The sequence below is a fragment of the Somniosus microcephalus genome, chromosome 4 (genome assembly GCF_052327205.1).
Source record: "Somniosus microcephalus isolate GS21.2 chromosome 4, FLI_Smic_1.0, whole genome shotgun sequence".
Lineage (NCBI taxonomy): Eukaryota > Metazoa > Chordata > Chondrichthyes > Squaliformes > Somniosidae > Somniosus > Somniosus microcephalus.
Window position 1 is genome coordinate 26,443,945 of NC_140990.1, and position 19,380 is coordinate 26,463,324.

The 19,380-nt window shown below is 52.3% G+C and overlaps 1 pseudogene; it reads right to left on the minus strand.

Annotated features, from left to right (window-relative positions):
• Nucleotides 1–19,380, minus strand: part of LOC147118437 (uncharacterized) — a 725,353-nt pseudogene that overhangs the window by 577,812 nt on the left and 128,161 nt on the right.

Below are 19,380 nucleotides of genomic sequence, written 5' to 3' on the forward strand. Positions count from 1 at the left end.
TTGATAAGCGTATCAATTTTATTAACTAAAATTAAAATGTCGGGACCTGAGCAGCAACAACAGCAACAACAGCAGGCGTTGCTGCGAGCCCTCAGACCAGCATGCCTGGACCTCGACCCTCAAGCGGCGGGTTCAGCTACCAATTTCGAACACTGGCTGAGCTGCTTTGAATCCTTCCTAGAAGCCTCTGCCGTGACATCGGAGGAGAACAAATTAAAAGTTCTGACCGCCCAGGTGAGCCCTCAAGTATATACACTCATCCGGGACGCTACTACGTACACGGCAGCTCTCGACCTGCTAAAAGGCAATACAAGTGCCCAGTGAATACGATTTACGCCAGACACCTCCTGGGATCCTGCAGGCAGCAACCGGGGGAATCGGTAGAGACATTTTTACGGGCGTTACAGACACTCTGCAGGGACCGCGACTGTAAGGCGGTAACGGCTGTTGCGCACGCGGAGGGACTTATCTGTGATGCCTTCGTTAAGGGCCTCCAGTCCGACTACTCCCGGCAGAGACTGCTCGAAAGCAAGGAGCTCGACCTGAAGATGGCCGTAGCCCTCACGCTCTCACTAGATGCGGCCCACCAAAACCTCGAAGCATACTCACGTAACGGTGCTGCGCCATGGCCATCGCGACCTTGGGACATGGGACTGCCGCCCCCGGTACCAACTACTGCAGCAATGTCCCGAAATCAACTGGGACCGCCGCCCCCGGTACCAACTACTGCAACGATGTCCCGTAACCAGGCCCAAAAATGCTACTTCCGTGGCCTGTTAAAACACCCTAGAGCGCGCTGCCTGGCGAAGACCGCTACCTGCTGTGGCTGCAGGAAGAAAGGCCATTACGCCAATGCCTGCAGAGGGAAACCCGCGAACGCCAGCAGCGCCGCGTGTGAACCATGGGGGCAGCCATCTTCTCCACCATTTTGTGCACCTCCGGCCATGTGGGGATCGGAATCATGGCCGCCGCCATTTTGCCCACCGCACTCAACTGCCATTTTGTCTCCAGACTCGACCACCGTCTCGTCTGACGACCATATCGGCTCACTCAGCCATACACTGGCCTCCGTTACGCTGGATCAAGCTCTCCCTCATCATCTGTCCAGGTCCATGATGGACATTACGGTAAATGGCTGCGCCACTACTTGCCTGTTTGACAGCGGGAGCACGGAGAGTTTTATTCACCCCGACACGGTGCGTAGCCACTCCCTCACCGTCCTGCCAATGCGCCATCAGATTTCTATGGCGTCCAAGTCTCATTCAACGGACGTCGGCGGCTACGGTGTGGTGACCCTTTCGGTTAGGGGCACCGAATATAAAAATTTTAAACTTCTTGTCCTGCCCCGTCTTTGCGCTGCCGTTCTGCTAGGGTTGGATTTTCAGTGCCACCTCAAAAGTGTCACATTGGCATACGGTGGACCCGTCCCCCCACTCACAGTCTGCAACCAACAGTTTTTAAATCACCCGCTGCGCACCACTTGCAGTCTTTCCACACTCAAAGTCCCCCCCCTCCCCTGTTCGCTAACCTCACCCACGACTGTAAACCCATCGCTACCAAGAGCAGGCGGTACAGTGCCGGGGACAGAGCTTTTATTAGCGCTGAGGTGGAGCGGCTCCTGAAGGAGGGCATTATCGAAGGGAGCACCAGCCCCTGGCGAGCCCAGGTTGTAGTCGCTAAGACCGCCGATAAACGCCACTTGGTCATTGACTACAGCCAAACCATAAACCGGTACACCCAGCTGGACGCATACCCCCTTCCCCGCATATCTGATATGGTCAATCAGATTGCGCAATACAGGGTATTCTCCACCATTGACCTTAAGTCAGCATACCACCAACTCCCTATCCACCATGAGGACAGCCAGTATACTGCCTTCGAGGCAAACGGCCGCCTCTACCACTTCCTTAGGGTTCCTTTCGGCGTCACCAACGGGGTTTCGGTCTTCCAAAGGGAGATGGACCGGATGGTCGACCAGAACGCGCTGCAGGCCACCTTTCCCTATCTGGATAACGTCACCATCTGCGGCCACGACCAGCAGGACCATGACGTTAATCTAGCGAAATTCCTCCGTACGGCCCAGTGGCTGAATCTAACATACAATAAGGAGAAATGTATGTTTCACACCAAGCACCTTGCCATCCTCGGCTGCGTAGTGGAGAATGGAGTCATTGGGCCCGACCCCGACAGAATGCGCCCCCTTATGGAGCTCCCCCTCCCCCACTGCCAAAAAGCACTGAAGAGATGCCTGGGGTTTTTCTCTTACTACGCTCAGTGGGTGCCCAACTATGCAGACAAAGCCAGACCCCTCATCAAGTCCACCTCCTTCCCCCTGACATCAGAGGTGGGTGCAGCCTTCACTCTTATCAAGAGTGATATTGCGAAGGCCACAATGCACGCAGTGGATGAGTCCATCCCTTTCCAAGTGGAGAGCGATGCGTCCGACTTCGCCCTAGCTGCAACCCTTAACCAGGCGGGGAGACCCATGGCCTTTTTCTCAAGGACCCTCCAGGGCCCCGAGATTCGACACTCCTCTGTCGAAAAGGAGGCCCAGGCTATTGTGGAAGTGGTGCGGCACTGGAGGCATTACCTGGCCGGAAAACGATTTACCCTTCTCACTGACCAGCGTTCTGTTGCTTTTATGTCCAATAATAAGCAGAGGGGCAAAATCAAGAACGACAAGATCTTGAGGTGGAGAATTGAACTCTCCACCTACAATTACGATAGCTTGTACCGGCCCGGGAAACTCAATGAGCCCCCAGATGCTCTATCACGAGGTACATGCGCCAATGTGCAGGTTGATAGACTGCGGACCCTCCACAATGACCTCTGCCACCCCGGGGCCACCAGATTCTGCCACTTCATTAAGGCCCGCAACCTGTCCTACTCCATCGAGGAGGTCAGGACTATGACCAGGAACTGCCAAACCTGTGCCGAATGCAAACCGCATTTTTATAGGCTGGACAGAGCAAGCCTGATCAAGGCTACCTGCCCCTTCGAGCGCTTGAGCATCGACTTTAAGGGGCCTCTCCCTTCCTCTGACCGCAACGTGTACTTCCTCAACATAGTTGATGAGTACTCCTGTTTTCCCTTTGCCATCCCTTGCCCAGACATGACCAGTACCACGGTCATCAAATGCCTGAATGACCTCTTCACCTTGTTCGGGATCCCTAGCTATATACATAGCGACCGGGGCTCCTCTTTCATGAGCGACGAACGTCAGCAGTATCTGCTCACGAGAGGTATTGCTACGAGCAGGACCACCAGCTACAACCCCCGGGGGAACGGCCAGGTGGAAAGAGAGAAATCTAAGGGCCTTCCGACCTCTCGCTGGCAGGAGGTCCTCCCTGCGGCGTTCCACTCCATCCGGTCACTGCTTTGTACTGCCACTAATGCCACCCCTCATGAGCAAATGTTCGTTTTCCCCAGGAAGTCCACATCGGGAACCTCGCTACCGACATGGCTGACTTCTCCTGGGCCCGTCCTACTGCAGAGGCACGTGAGGACCCATAAAACGGACCCCCTGGTCGAGAGGGTGAACCTCCTACACGCCAACCCCCAGTATGCCTACGTGGCATACCCAGACGGGCGGGAGGACACGGTCTCCATACGAGACCTCACGCCCTCGGGCGCCCCTGAATCACCACCGTTATTCACCACCCCTTCTCCCAACCCAACCCCTGTAGACGGCATGCCGGAGCCCCAGGACCCTTCGTTGACCACTCAGACACCAGATTCGACGTTGGATACTGCACCACCGCCGCCGCTGCTACGAAGATCAGGATGGCATACAAGGCCTCCTGATAGACTTACCTACATGAACTTTTAGCACACTTCACCCCGCCGGACTCAATTTTAAACAAGGGGTGAATGTGGTAAACCACTGTTATTGTTTTCATTGTTGTTCACTGTGGTTCACTACTGTTATCGTTATTGGCACATTGTTACCTCTTGCTACTCACTGTGTACCAATGCATGCCTCAGCTGGCTCCGCCTACGTGACCTGGTATAAAGGTGGCTGCTCGGCAGCCCACTTCCTTCTTGGGACCAGTCGCCCACGAGAGGCATGCTCTGTTCTTTAGTTAATAAAAACCTTTTCATTACTATCCTAATTCATCACCTTTTATGGAATAATTGATAAGCGTATCAACAGCGCATTGTGGATTTCAAATATTAATCTTCAATTCATTCCAAAATAGACACAACTTTTGGAGAAACAGCTTTTAACTCACTGCCCGGGGCCTGGGTCAAAAGAATAAATATTGTGACCTTCCGCCCTCTGGTGGATATTCTGAGAACTGTACAGATGTCTGTGAACAGGGTGAGAAATCCCGTGTTTGCTCACTGACCTGTCTGCAGTTTCTGTTTATGGGAAGTTGTGTTGGAGCGGTTCTGAATAAATGTACAGAGAAGCAGCAAAGGTTTTACATCGTTAAACTAAAGACTGGTTGAAGGAAGTTCAGAGGATTACGGGTGAGGAGCAGAGACAAGGCATGAGAAGGGACAGGCAGGGAAAGGGCATCGAAAGACATGAGGGGAGGTAAGGCGCCACCGATGGATTTGTGAAGTTTTTTAAAATTATAAATGGGAGTTGAAATCACCAATATAATTACGCCAGTGGAGTTCACCTGGTGTTGTTGAGTATTGTGTTTTTTGCCCTTTTAAGAATGTCCCTGTGACTGTCACTGTGGAGGCTGAATTGTCGCTGCTGTTTATGGGTGTGAGAGCGCCCCCTGGTGAGCACTAACTGGAACTTTCAGTGTGGTTTTTTGTACGGGATCCGCAATATCTCTGCAGCACAGTGGGGCTCATGGCACAGACATACACGGCGATGTTGGAGATCAGGGCTTTGCCGATCGTTTGCTCGGTAATCTTGGTAGTTCGATGGTACGTAGAAGAGAATCGGTCAGTGAAGTCGGGGTTCCAGTTTACTATCCCTTTCATAAGATGAATCACGTACTGTGGAGGCTGCCCGGGCTGCTGACTGTACCAGAACAGATAAGGGCTTCTGTCGCCTGTTTTCAAGGTGCAGGTGAGTGTGACATTACTTTCCTCTTCAACCGTCATTTCAGGGATCGGCTGTTCCACTGTGTCTTGGTGGCTCCATTCTAACATAGAATAATAGTAACAGTCATATCATCAACATCACCATTATCATCACCATCATCATCCTCAGGATCATCTAACCAATTATCACAGCTGGGTTACAGCAGTCAGGAGGAGAATGGATTTTCACTGGGGAGGAAATCCTTACTGAGAAGTGATGTAATGATGAGGAGCGGTGCGAGACGGTTCCACATGATGCTCCCTGAGTCTGTAACGCTGCAGTCCGGGAAATCCTCTGTCGGAGCAGAAATACAGATCACCGTCCCACTGCACAGCTGATTCAACCAATGACAAACAGGGAACAGAGGCAGCAATCTCTCCAATAACACAGGGCAGGCAAGGCGGGTCAGAGCGAGAGCAGCAAACCGAAGCTGTGGGCGGGGCTTCCGCGGGCGGGGCTTCCGCGGGCGGTGTTGTCACACGTGAGATTCACCTGTGAGGAACTGAATTGAACAATAATGGCCCCTTCGCATATGATATAACTCTGCCTCTCTATAAGGGTTGCGCCATTTGCACATTCGTTACAAATACGGGGCACGCAGGCTCGCGACATGAATTGCTGAATTATTATATTATTCAATAATTACCGAAATCTTCAACAGTGATGTGGGTTAAAACCAGGGGTTGAGACTAGCGCTGGGAAATAGAACACACTGCAAACGATCCCAAGGTTCTGCAGGCACACTGATCATTAACACTAAACTAACTTGTGAAATTAATAAACTGTAAGGGATTGCATGACATTAATGAGCATTAATATGATGTAAAAAAACAATTTCACGTTAATTTATGTTGAGAAAGTGTCAGTACGTATTGGTTGGTGTAAGGTGACCGGCGGTGGGAATCCGCGCTCTGTCAGCGCCATCTGGTGTCTGGGTTTAAAGTATCTCCTTTGAGCTGATCTCACAGAACGCGGTTTCTGTACGAGGTGTCCCGAGGCCCTTCTCACTGCGGGCCTCAGTGCACAGTAGTACACGGCGCTGTCAGCGAGCTGCAGCTCAGTCAGGGTGAAAACAGCGAAAGATTTCGACTTTTTCAGAATGACAGAGAAACGGCCGTTAACTTCCTCCTTTACAATGGAATGTATTCGAATTTTGACAGTGGGAGCCTTTTTCTGATTCTGACGATAAAGCTCCAGGTAATAGCTCGTTACAGAGGTTGAATAGTTACAATTAATGCTCATCGAGGTTCCTTCAAGATATTGGGATTCAGTTGGCCACTGATCGACGGAGTCTCCAGAACTCAGTCCTGCAGAAAACATTCCTGGTTACCCAAGGAAACAGAGTGAAGAACAGATTACGTGTTTCTCTTTCTTTAACAGTATATCTGTCTTTCCCGCTGTGTATACACAGGGAGACAAAGATACAGAACGAGAAATCATCAGATTAATGGATAGATCTTAATCGGCGGATGGATAATCAGAGAGACCCACAGAGAGACATGGAGACAGGCAGATTGACAGACAGACAGCGGGACAAGCAGAAAAGCAGGCAGATAGACAGACAGATAGTTTGACAGACAGGTGGAGAGAAAATTTGACCGACAGGTGGATAGAGCTAGGGATCGACGAATAGAAGACAGTTTTATCAATAATGGAATGGACAGACAGATACAGATAAACCAATCAAATAACAACGTTGTAAGGCTCCAAATAACGAAAAGTCCAAACTCCATAATGGCCGCAGTCTTCCCACACTGGAATCCCGCACTTCACCCGGTGCCTCCTCTCAGTTGCAGCTTTCACACTGAAGAGGAGAATTTGAAGTCTTTCTGTCAGCACAGAGTCCACCGTCATTTCCTGAATCAAACCAAGAGCCTGGTTTCAATGAGCTGCCGGTGATCATTGTCGCTGTCTGTGTTCATCATCACTGCCCGCGGCCCCGGCACACAGGCTCCGTGTGCTGTTCTGCTTTGTCCCGGACATCTGAGCACCCGATCCCGGGAATGGGTGTGGATTCTGTCTGACCATTACCGGCCTCACCCACAATATCATGGGTACATCCCTGAAATGCTCGGAAGGAGGGGGAAATAACCTTCAATTCAAGTTTATTTTTCAGAACGATTCCCATTTTAACCGTGTTTTGAAACCGATGCTCACGATTAATGAGGAATCGATTTGAAGATTTTCTTGTGCAAGAGAAAAGTTCAATTTGACAGAAATGAAAATCTGACACGATGTTGTCGCAATGTCACTAACTCAGAATTTCCCATTAACCACAGTTTACCCTTAAACGGTTTTGTCTGTGTGTCTCTCTGTATTTATTTGTCTGTATCTGAGTGTGAATGTATGTGTTGATGTGTGTGTTTATCTGTCTGCTGTGTTTGTCTGTCTGTGCTTGTCTGTGTGTGCTTATTTTTCTGTCTTTGAGAATGAACTTGTGTGCCTGTGTGTGTTTATCTGTCTATGTTTGTGAATGTGAATACGTGTGTCTGTGTGTGTTCATCCTTATGTCTGTGTTTATCTGTAAATGTTTGTCCGTATGTGTTTATCTGTGTGATGTTTGTGAATGTGTATGTTTGTGTGTATCTGTCTGTCTGTCTGTGTTTATGTGTACGTGTTTGTCTGTGTGTGTTTATCTGTCTCTGTTTCTGGGTGTGTCTGCGTGTGCTTTACTGTACCTCTGTCGGTGTTTAAGTGTACGTGTTTGTCTGTGTCTGTTTACCTGTCTCTCTCTGTTTGTCTGTGTGTGTTTATTCTGTGTGTGTTTATTTGTCTGAGTTTGTGTCGCTATGTGTGTGTCTCTGTGTTTGTGTTTCCAATCCTCTCGGTGAGGCTTGTAGGAACACAACAGAGCGCTGTCTGTTCACTTCTTAAACATATTTCATCTTAAACAACACAGCGGAAGTTAAATATATCTCCTCCACAACACATGAACCAGTTTTGTTTATCGGTTTATATTGCCTGCGTCTGTGCATGTGCCATTCTATGTGCCTGTGTAAAGGTGTCTGTGTGCCTGTGTATGCGTGTGTTTGTGTCTGTGTGTGTTTATGGGTGTCTGTGTATCTGTGGGTATATGGGTGTCTGTGAAAGTGTGCCTGTGTATCTGTGTCTGTATGTATGTCAGTATCTATTTGTGTGTATGTGTGTCTGTCTGCATGTGTTTGTCTGTGTTTCCAATGCATTATGTCATGATTGTACTGTCCATAAGAGGGCGCGCTCTGATCACTTGCTAAAGATCATGGCCTAGAAATTCAGTTGGTTGCGCCAGCCGTTAGCGCCTTAGGAGGAGGAGATGTCGGGCGCTAGGCGGGTAGCGCCCGGGCGCAGCGAGAACTGCGCCTCACCCCAACTTCACTAGAGATTTAGCGGCGGCGCAAAGTCTTTGTGTGCGCTCAGCTGCGCGCGCAGATCATGACGTCATTTCCTCATGCAACGCCCTTTGTGCGCCCCCAACCGGAACTTCAGTGGCAACGCCCCATTGTGCGCCTGGCGGCCCTAGCGACTGTTAAGTGGAACGGTGCTCAGCCGATGCGCGGCGCGGGGGGCGCAAATTAAAGGGCACTCCTCCTGCAATATAAAAGGCTGCCATTTCGCAGCACTCCCTCTTGCGAAACGGATCTTTGGAGAGAGACCAAGGTAGATAGCTTTCTGCTTTGGCCCAACACTCGGACAGGTACTTCTGGCTTCAGGCCACAGATTTCCACTAGTCTTTGCCTTCATTGACATCTCATTGTTTGCCAGCATATTATGGGGGCTGCAATGGGTGTCAACGCAGGCTTTCTCAATTACATCCAAAGGGCTCACAGACGCCGTGAGAGAGTGGCAGCCCTGGCTAGACGGAGAGGGGGCAACAGGCGTCGGCAAAGGAGGCCTTACCCACCCAGGGTATACCGCCAGCAGTTCTCCTATCTCAACATGTCTGAGGAGCAGTGTGTTCGGAGGCTGCAATTCAGAAGGGACGTGGTCACAGAGATCTGCCAGCTGCTTGGCGGTGATCTGCAGCCACAGCTGAGGAGCAGGACGTCTCTGTCGGTGGCAGTGAAGGTGACAGTGGCTCTCAACTTCTATGCCACCGGCTCCTTCCAATCCGCTACTGGGGACATTGCCAATATCTCCCAGTTCGCCGTGCATTGCTGCATCCACCAGGTCACCAATGCCCTTTTCAAAAGGAGACGTCAGTTCATCTCCTACTCCATGGCCCTTGCCAAGCAACAACAGTGTGCAATGGGCTTTGCAGCATTCGCGGGCTTCCTCATGGTGCAGGGCGCCATTGACTGCACGCATGTGGCTTTGCGGGCACCTCTGGAGAATGCCGAGGATTACCGCAACCAGAAGGGCTACCATTCGCTGAACGTCCAGCTGGTGTGTGACCACAGGCAGCTCATCCTAGCTGTCAATGCCCGCTTTCCAGGCAGCAGCCACGATGCCTTCATCCTGCAACAGACTTCTGTGGCAGACATGTTCCAGGCCCAGCCTCACCCACGCGGATGGCTTATCGGGGACAAAGGCTATCCTTTGTGCACCTGGCTGATGACCCCGCTCCGTGCACCCAGCACCCCTGCTGAAGAGAGATACAACGAGAGCCATCAAGCAACCAGGAACATCATCGAACAAACAATCGGCGTCCTGAAGCAACGGTTCCACTGTCTGGATCATTCCGGTGGAGCCCTACAGTATTCGCCGGAGCGAGTCTCCCATTTCGTGGTCGTTTGCTGCATGCTGCACAACCTGGCTATCTGCAGGACTCAGCCACTGCCACCACAGATTGGAGGACCACCTGAGGAGGAGGAGGAGGAGGAGGACCAGCACAGGAGGGAGGCACAAAGTGCAAGGGCCGCCCGTCACCGGCTTATTGAATGTCGGTTCTAGGCCCCCTCTCAGGGACTGGCTTGTGCCAATGTCAGCAGATGAATGTAGCCGCTCCACAAGCCCTCAGCCGAGCAGGGCAACCAGGATTTAACCAAAAAACCATGCACACTGCAATTTAACCACAATAATTTATTGAAAACCTCTGCCCTTCCCACATTACATGCTCATGTGGAGAAGCCCCCTCCAAAAACACAAAACTACCAGTCTTGGCCTTACAAAAAGAAAGAAAGACACCAGTCTCGGCCTTACATAAAGAAAGAAAGACACCAGTCTCGGCCTTACATAAAGAAAGAAAGACACCAGTGTCGGCTTTACACAAAAACAACTGCACCACTGTCAGCCTTACAACAAGCACCAGGCATTTGTGCATGCCTCTACTTTTTGTCCTGCGAGGGCGATGCCTTGCGCATCCTTGCCTGGCCCCTGCCCGGCCTGCTGCTCCTCCTCAATGGGAGCCCAGTGGCTGCAGCAAGGCTGGGGGAAGGCTGCTGAGGGGCAGATGGTGAGATGGCAGATGCCCTTGGGGGTCGGCCTGCACCAGCTCTGGCCTTGGAGTGGCCGACTGCTGACTGCTCCAACTCTGGCTGGGCGGCAGCAGTCTGTCCAGCAGCTCGAGGTAGCTGCAATGGCGGAGTGGCAGTGTCGGCTGCAGGAATGGTGGCAACCTGGCAGATCGCAGGTGCTTGCTGGCCGCCTGACACATTGGCACTCGCACGGGCCAGCACTGCAGCATGCGCAGCAAACAGCTGAAGGACAGACTGCTGGGCTGCTGCTGCGCGACGAGTGCCCTGGCGATGCTTGGCTGATCCAGCGAGGGTGGCAGCAGTTAGTGCCCATGTGGCCCTGGTCTGTGTCCGCATGACACCAGCCAGTGAATGGATGGCACGACTGAGCACTTGGCTAGAAGCCGACTGTGCTGCCGCGAAGTCCTGCAGACTCCTGGCCTGTGCTGCACTGAAGGGTTCCAGACTCCTGGCCTGTGCTGCACTGAATTGTTGCAGACTCCTGGCCTGTGCTGCCCCGAATTCCTGCACACTGCTTGCCAGTGACTCTATGGAGTCAGGCATCCTTGCCACTGCAGCCATGAACTCAGTGTGCCTGCGCTCAGCCTGGACGGCCATTTCCTCTAGGAGGCGCAGCTCCTCTGCGCTCACCGTCGCAGGACTGGAGGCCGCACTCACCCTCTGGGGAGAAGTCCGCCGAGCTTCCCCACCCCTCCCACGTTGCTGCAGGCCGCTGGGCCCCGGAGCTTCACTCTCCTCTGACCCTTCCCCCCGGATCCGCTCCAGGGAAGACGTGTCCCCTACATCGCCATGGGCTGGCGCGGCTGAGGGTGGCACTGATGGGCTGGCTTCCTCTTCCTCCTCCTCGTCTTCCGAAGGGCTGACAGTGGCAGCTTGAGGGCCCGCCTCCTCACCTGGCGATTCACCATCTGAAAGCAGGAAGGCACAAGAGTAGCTTTAGAGTGAGGACAGGGCGGCAGCGAGGGAGGCATGAGTGGTGGCATTCACCGCATTGGTCGGACAGTGGCAAAGGATGCTGATTTGATGCACAAGTGGAACGAGAGAGGTCCAAAAGGTGATGCCCTTACCATTGGTGCCCAGAACAGGGTCGGCATCTCCACTGGCGACGGGGCCAATCAGCCGGCCTCCAATAATGCGCTCCACACGCTGGTCGAGGTCGGAGAGCTCTTTGAGGTCAGGACGGCTTCTGCCGGTGTCAGTTCGGTTGCGCCGGTTGTGCGCAACCTTGGCCTGCAAGAGAAAGGACGGCCTCTAAGTACAGTGTGTAGCCCTGATCTTGTCTGCACTGCCTCCTATGATCGAATAGCTTGGACAGTGTGTAGCCCTGATCTTGTCTGCACTGCCTCCCATGGTCGAACAGCTTGGACAGTGTGTAGCCCTGATCTTGTCTGCAATGCCTCCCATGGTCGAATAGCTTGGGCAGTGTGTAGCCCTGATCTTGTCTGCACTGCCTCCCATGGTCGAATAGCTTGGACAGTGTGTAGCCCTGATCTTGTCAGCAATGCCTCCCATGGTCGAATAGCTTGGACAGTGTGTAGCCCTGATCTTGTCTGCAATGCCTCCCATGGTCGACTAGCTTTGACAGTGTGTAGCCCTGATCTTGTCTGCAATGCCTCCCATGGTCGAATAGCTTGGACAGTGTGTAAAGTGCTGAATGTGCAATTGATTTTCATGCCAGTCCCATAGCTGCTGGATGAGGGCTGGCCATTAGGGCTTTCAGGTCCCTTTGCCCATAATGTGAGGTGCACATGCAAGGATGAGGAGGACACTGGAAAGGGTACTCACCCTGACAACCCGAGTGAGGTCGTTCAACTTCTTCCGGCATTGCACAGGAGTCCTGGCAACCACGCTGTTGGAAGACACCCTGTTGGACACTTCCCTCCAGGCTTTCTGGTAGGCGCTGGCCAGCGGCCTCTTGCCACCTTCTGGGAACAAAACATGGCGCCTGCGCTCCACTCCACCAACCAGCACCCTCAGGTCTCCGTCGCTGAAGCGCTGCGCTCTCTCCCTGGCCTTCTCCATAGTCCTGGGCGTTGTACAGGTGAAGCTGAAGTGGTCAGGCCTAGGTTGAGGGCTGCAGAGTGCAGGGCGTGGCAGGCAAACAAATCCACCCTCCCCCTTTAAGAGATGACCGGCGCCAGAGTGTCTGCCGTCAATCAAGAACTCGCCGCACCTGCGCTGCGCCCGGCCTCGGGGGTATCGCTCAGCATAGCCGGCTTAGCGCCTAAAGATAGTCGTGCATCGCCTGCTTTAGCGCAGCAGCAACCTCTTGGGGCGATGCGACTGAATATCGGCGAAGGGGGCGCGACTTTGCGCCGGGCGCAAACTTTAGCGGCCGCCCGACTTTACCACCCCAAAAGTGGCTATACTGAATTTCTAGGCCCATGATCCCCATCTACAGGAAGAGGCTGTTTCGAGCGATACAAATGGGCGGGGAGAAGAAATCCAAACCGATCTGATGACATCTCTGTGCTGTTTTAGTTGCTCCCATTCCAGGCCCAGTATAGGCAGTCACCACAGTCTCTTGTTTCTGGAGTTAAGACTGCAACCATGAAGGTGAAACTCTGCCTGACTCTGGTTATTGTCCTGATCACAGGTCAGTGATATTGGAACATTCCTACAATATTCTCCAATCCCCAACTCCATCTCCGGGTGATTGTTCTCTTTCTGTTACTCCATCTAACCCGCTGTATGCCCGCTGTTTATTTTCAGAGATGAGTAACGGAGACTCGGTGTCCCAGTCAGAATGACGAATTGGGTCAAAACATGGTGCAGATTCAATAATACCCTGCAGTTACTGTGGTAAACCACTGTTATCGTTCACAACCGTTCACTATTGTTACACTGTTGTTATCACTGTTTACACTGTTGTTATCACTACACAGGGTTACCTCTTGCCACGCACGTTGTTATACCTAGGCATACCTCAGCTGACTCCGCCCATGGCTCCGCCTGCTTGCCCAGGTATAACGGTGACCGCTTGGCTAGTATTCTTCCTTGTTGGAACCGATCACCCACGAGGGTGGGCTCTGTTATTTAGCCAATAAAAACCAATAGTTACTATCTTAACTCGTCGCTTTTCATGGAATGAATTGATAGGTATATCAATTTTATTGGCTAAATTTTGAAATGAATGGACTGGAGCAGCCAAACGACCAGCCAAACGGCCAGCTACAACAGCCCCAGCTGCCAACTTGGCTGCGAGCCCTCCGACCGCCGTACCTGGATCTAAATCCACAGGCAGCGAATTCAGCCCTCGACTTCGATCACTGGCTGAGCTGCTTTGAATCCTACCTGGCAGCCTCCGGCGTGCCATCGGAAGCCGACAAACTAAGAGTTCTGACCGCCCAGGTGAGCCCTAAAGTATTTGCACTCATCCGGGACCTTGCTACATACGAGGAGGCCCTCAACCTGCTAAAAGAGCAGTACCGGAGCCCAGTAAATTCAATGTATGCCAGACATCTCCTAAGATCCCGCTCGCAACAGCCAGGAGAGTCTGTAGATGAATTTTTACGGGCGCTACAAACACTCGGCAGGGACTGTGACTTTAAAGCTGTGTCAGCTGCACAACATGCTGAAGGAAATATCCGTGATGCCTTCGTGAAAGGCCTTCGGTCCGACTACTCACGGCAAAGACTGCTCGAATCAAAGGACCTCGGCTTGAAAGCAGCTGCAGCCCTCGCTCACTCCCTGGAAGTGGCCCATCGGGACCTCGAGGCGTACTCCGGGTACAGTGCTGCGTGACCCTGGGACTCGGGCCCGACTTCGGCCGCAATACCCCTCGCACCGCCGCCCCTGGGACCTACTATGGCGTCGGTGTCCCGGAATCGATCGGGACCGCCACCCTCGGGACCTGCTGCGGCAGCGGAGCCCCGCGATCGGGCCGCCAGCTGCTATTTCTGTGGCCAGGCAAGACATTAAAGGGCGCACTGCCCTGCAAGGAACGTGACCTGCTCCGGATGAGAAAAAAAAGGCCACTTCGCAAACGCCTGAAGGGGGAAAGCCACAGGCGCCAGCAGTGCCTCATGTGAGTCGTGGGGGCGGCCATCTTTGATCAAGGCCACAGACGCCAGCAGTGCCTCATGTGAGTCGTGGGGGCGGCCATCTTCTCCGCCATTTTGTTCAACTTCGACCTCGTGGGAATCCGCGTCATGGGCGCCGCCATTTTGTTCGCCGCAATCGGCCGCCATTTTGTCTCCAGACCCGACCACCGCCTCACCTTCCGACTACAGCAGCTCACTCAGCCATACACTGGCCTCCGTCACGCTTGACCAAGCTCTCCCGCATCATCTGTCCAGGTCCATGATGGACATCGAAGCAAACGGCCATGCCACGACCTGCCTGTTCGACAGCGGGAGCACGGAGAGTTTTATTCACCCAGACACGGTGCGCTGCAACTCCCTCACTGTCTGGCCAACGTGCCATCGGATCTCGATGGCGTCGAAGTCCCATTCAACAGACGTCAGTGGCTACTGTGTGGTGACCCTGTCGGCTAGGGGCACGGAATGTATAAACTTTAAACTTCTCGTCCTGCCCCAGCTCTGCGCTGCCATCCTACTAGGGCTGGATTTCCAATGCCACCTTCAAAGTGTCACTTTGGCATACGGTGGACCCCTCCCCCCACTCACAGTCTACAACCAGCAGTTTTTAAACCGCCCGCCGCCTACCACCTGCGGCCTCTCCACTCTCAAAGTCCTGCCCCCCTCCTTGTTCGCTAACCTTACCCGCGACTGTAAACCCATCGCTACCAAGAGCAGGCGGTACAGCACCGGGGACAGAGCTTTTATTAGCTCTGAGGTGCAGCGACTCCTGAAGGAGGGCATCATCGAGGGGAGCACCAGCCCCTGGCGTGCCCAGGTCGTAGTCGTTAAGACCGGCAATAAACACCGCCTGGTCATCGACTACAGCCAAACCATAAACTGGTACACCCAGCTGGACGCATACCCCCTTCCCCGCATATCTGATATGGTCAACCAGATTGCACAGTACCGGGTATTCTCCACCATCGACCTTAAGTCGGCCTATCACCAACTCCCTATCCGCCCTGAGGACTGCCAGTATACTGCCTTCGAGGCGAATGGCCGCCTCTACCACTTCCTTAGGGTTCCCTTCGGCGTCACCAACGGGGTTTCGGTCTTCCCAAGGGAGATGGACCGGATGGTTGACCAGAACGCGCTGCAGGCCACGTTTCCTTATCTAGATAACGCCACCATCTGCGGCCACGACCAGCAGGACCATGATGTTAATCTGGAGAAATTCCTCCGTACGGCCCAATGGCTGAATCTCACTTACAATAAGGAGAAATGTATGTTTAACACCTCGCGCCTTGCCATCCTCGGCTGTGTAGCAGAGAACGGAGTCATCGGCCCCGACCCCGAAAGAATGCACCCCTTCATGGAGCTGCCCCTTCCCCACTGTCAAAAGGCACTGAAGAGAACCCTGGGGCTCTTCGCTTACTATGCCCAATGGGTGCCCAATTATGCGGACAAAGCCAGACCCCTCATGAAGTCTACCTCCTTCCCCCTGACAGCAGAAGCATGCGCAGCCTTCTCCCTCATAAAAGGAGACATTGCGAAGGCCACAATGCACGCAGTGGATGAGTCCATCCCTTTCCAAGTGGAGAGCGATGCATCCGACTTCGCCCTAGCTGCAACCCTTAACCAGGCGGGGAGACCTATGGCCTTCTTCTCAAGGACCCTCCAGAGCCCTGAGATCCGACACTCTTCTGTCGAGAAGGAGGCCCAGGCGATTGTGGAAGCGGTACGACGCTGGAGGCATTACCTGGCAGGCAAACGATTTACCCTCCTCACCGACCAGCGTTCGGTTGCTTTTATGTTTAATAACAAGCTGAGGGGCAAAATCAAGAACGACAAGATCTTGAGGTGGAGAATTGAGCTCTCCACCTACGATTACGATATCTTGTACTGGCCTGGTAAACTCAACGAGCCCCCAGATGCTCTATCACGAGGTACATGCACCAATGCGCAAGTTGATAGACTGTGGACGCTCCACAACGACCTCTGCCACCCCAGGGTCACTAGACTTTACCATTTCATTAAGGCCCGCAACCTGCGCTACTCCATCGAGGAGGTCAGGACCATGACCAGGAACTGCCAAGCCTGTGCCGAATGCAAACCGCATTTCTATAGGCCGGACAGAGCAAGCCTGATCAAGGCCACCCGCCCCTTCGAGCGCTTGAGTATCGATTTTAAGGGGCCCCTCCCGTCCTCTGACCGTAATGTGTACTTCCTCAACATTATTGACGAGTACTCCCGTTTGCCCTTTGCCATCCCCTGCCCAGACATGACCAGTACCATGGTCATCAAATGCCTGAACGGCCTCTTCGCCTTGTTCGGGTTCCCGAACTATATACATAGTGACCGGGGCTCATCCTTCATGAGCGAGGAACTTCGCCAGTTCCTGCTCGTGAGAGGTATTGCTGCGAGCAGGACCACCAGCTATAACCCCCGGGGGAACGGCCAGGTGGAAAGAGAGAACGCGCCAGTTTGGAAGGCCGTCCTCTTAGCCCTAAAGTCTAAGGGCCTCCCAACCTCTCGCTGGCAGGAAGTCCTCCCGGCAGTGCTCCATTCCATCCGGTCACTGCTTTGTACTGCCATTAATGCCATCCCTCATGAGCAAATGTTTGTTTCCCCCAGGAAGTTGACTACGGGAACCTCGCTACCAACATGGCTGACTTCTCCGGGGCCCGTCCTGCTGCGGAAGCACGTGAGGACCCATAAAACGGACCACCTGGTCGAGAGGGTGAACCTCCTGCACGCCAACCCCCAGTATGCCTATGTGGCATACCCAGACGGGCGGGAGGACACAGTCTCCTTGCAAGACCTCGCACCCTCGGGCACCCCTGAGATACCACCATTATCCCCCACCACTCCCCCAAGTCCAGCTCCTGTCGGCGGCATGCCAGAACCCCAGGAGCCTTCGTCGACCACGCAGACACCAGCATTAACATCGGATACTGCACCACCGCCGCCGCTGCTGCGCCGATCAGAAAGGCTTACGAGGCCTCCTGATAGACTGACATACACGAACTGGTAGTACACTTCACCCCACCGGACTCAATTTTAAACAAGGGGTGAATGTGGTAAACCACTGTTATCGTTCACAACCGTTCACTATTGTTACACTGTTGTTATCACTGTTTACACTGTTGTTATCACTACACAAGGTTACCTCTTGCCACGCACGCTGTTATACCTAGGCATACCTCAGCTGACTCCGCCCATGGCTCCGCCTGCTTGCCCAGGTATAAAGGTGACTGCTTGGCTAGCATTCTTCCTTGTTGGAACCGATCACCCACGAGGGTGGGCTCTGTTATTTAGCCAATAAAAACCTATAGTTACTAACTTAACTCATCGCTTTTCATGGAATGAATTGATAGGTATATCAGTTACTCTGTATCGTGGTCAGCTACAAACTATGGCATCTTCCAGTCTCGCCAGTATGCCCACCAAGCCCCTCAGCATCTGGTCAGAGGCGATAGTTATGGAAATAACGAGACAGCTCCAGGTTTTGAACACTTCAGCGGAAAAATCAACCGGACACAAGGCAATTTTCACTGATGTCATAGAGTCATAGAGTCATAACGGCACAGAGGAGGCCATTCGACCCATCGAGCCCGTGCCTGCTCTCTGTAGAACAATCCAGTCAGTTCCATTGCTCCGCTCTATCCCCGTAGCCCTGCAAGTTTGTTTCCCTCAAGCGACTATCCAGTCTCCCCGTGAAAACATTGAGTATCTCCACTTCTACCACTTCCGTTGGCAGCAAATTCCAGGTCATCACCACTCACTGCGTAAAAAAGTTTTTCCTCACATCCCCCCTACATCTCTTGCCCAAAAACATAAATCTGTGTTCCCTAGCCCTTGTACCATCAACTAGTGGGAAGAGCTTTTACCCGTCTTGCTTATTCAAACCCGACATAATCCATGTAGACACCACATTCACTTTTTCAATCCTCTCTGTTACTTCATCAAAAAATTCAATTAGATTAGTCAAACATGATCTTCCTTTTACAAACCAGTGCTGGCTCTCCTTAATTAGGTTAAAACTCTCCATATGCCCGTTATTCTTTTCCTTGTTTATTGTTTCTTAAAATTTACCCACCACTGATGTTAAATTTACCGGCCTGCAGTTACTAGGATTGTCTGTACACCCTTTCTTGAACAATAGTGTCATATTTGCCACTTTCCAATCCTCAGGCACCTCCCCCGCACCTAGGGAAAATTGGAAAATTATGGCAAGCACTTCCTCCCATAATTCCCTTAGCAACCTGGGATGCAATCCATCCGGACCAGGCGACTTGTCCACTCTAAGCATACCCAGCCTTTCTAGTACATCCTGTCTATCAATTTTCACCCCTTCCATTGATTCTACCTTTTCCACTTCTATCGATATTTTGTCAGCATCCACCTACTTAGTAAACACCGATACAAAGTACTCATTGTGTATTCTAGCCTTGCCCTGCACCTCTAAGTGTATATCACCTTCTTTGTCTTTAATAGTCCCCACCCCGCCTCTTACTACGTGCTTACTGTTTACATCCCTTTTATGTTAACTGCAATTCTACTCTCATATTCTCTCTTTGAAAATCTTATTTTCATCTTCACATCCCCTCACAAATATTGTATTTGTTCTGGTTCTCCCTTGAAGAATTCACCTGAGATGCATCATATATCCTCTTTTTTGTTTCATCATCTTCTCTATCTCCCACGTCTTCCAAGGAGCCCTTGCTGTGATTCCTTTACCCTTCCCTATTTTTGGAATGTACCTAGCCTATACTTGGAACATCTCCTTCTTAAAGATCACTCATTTTTCCGTTACAGTTTTTCCTGTCAGCCTTTGGATCCATTTTACCTTGGCTAGATCCATTAGCATCCCATTGAAGTAAGCCCTATTCCAGTTTAGAAGTTCCACTCTAGATTT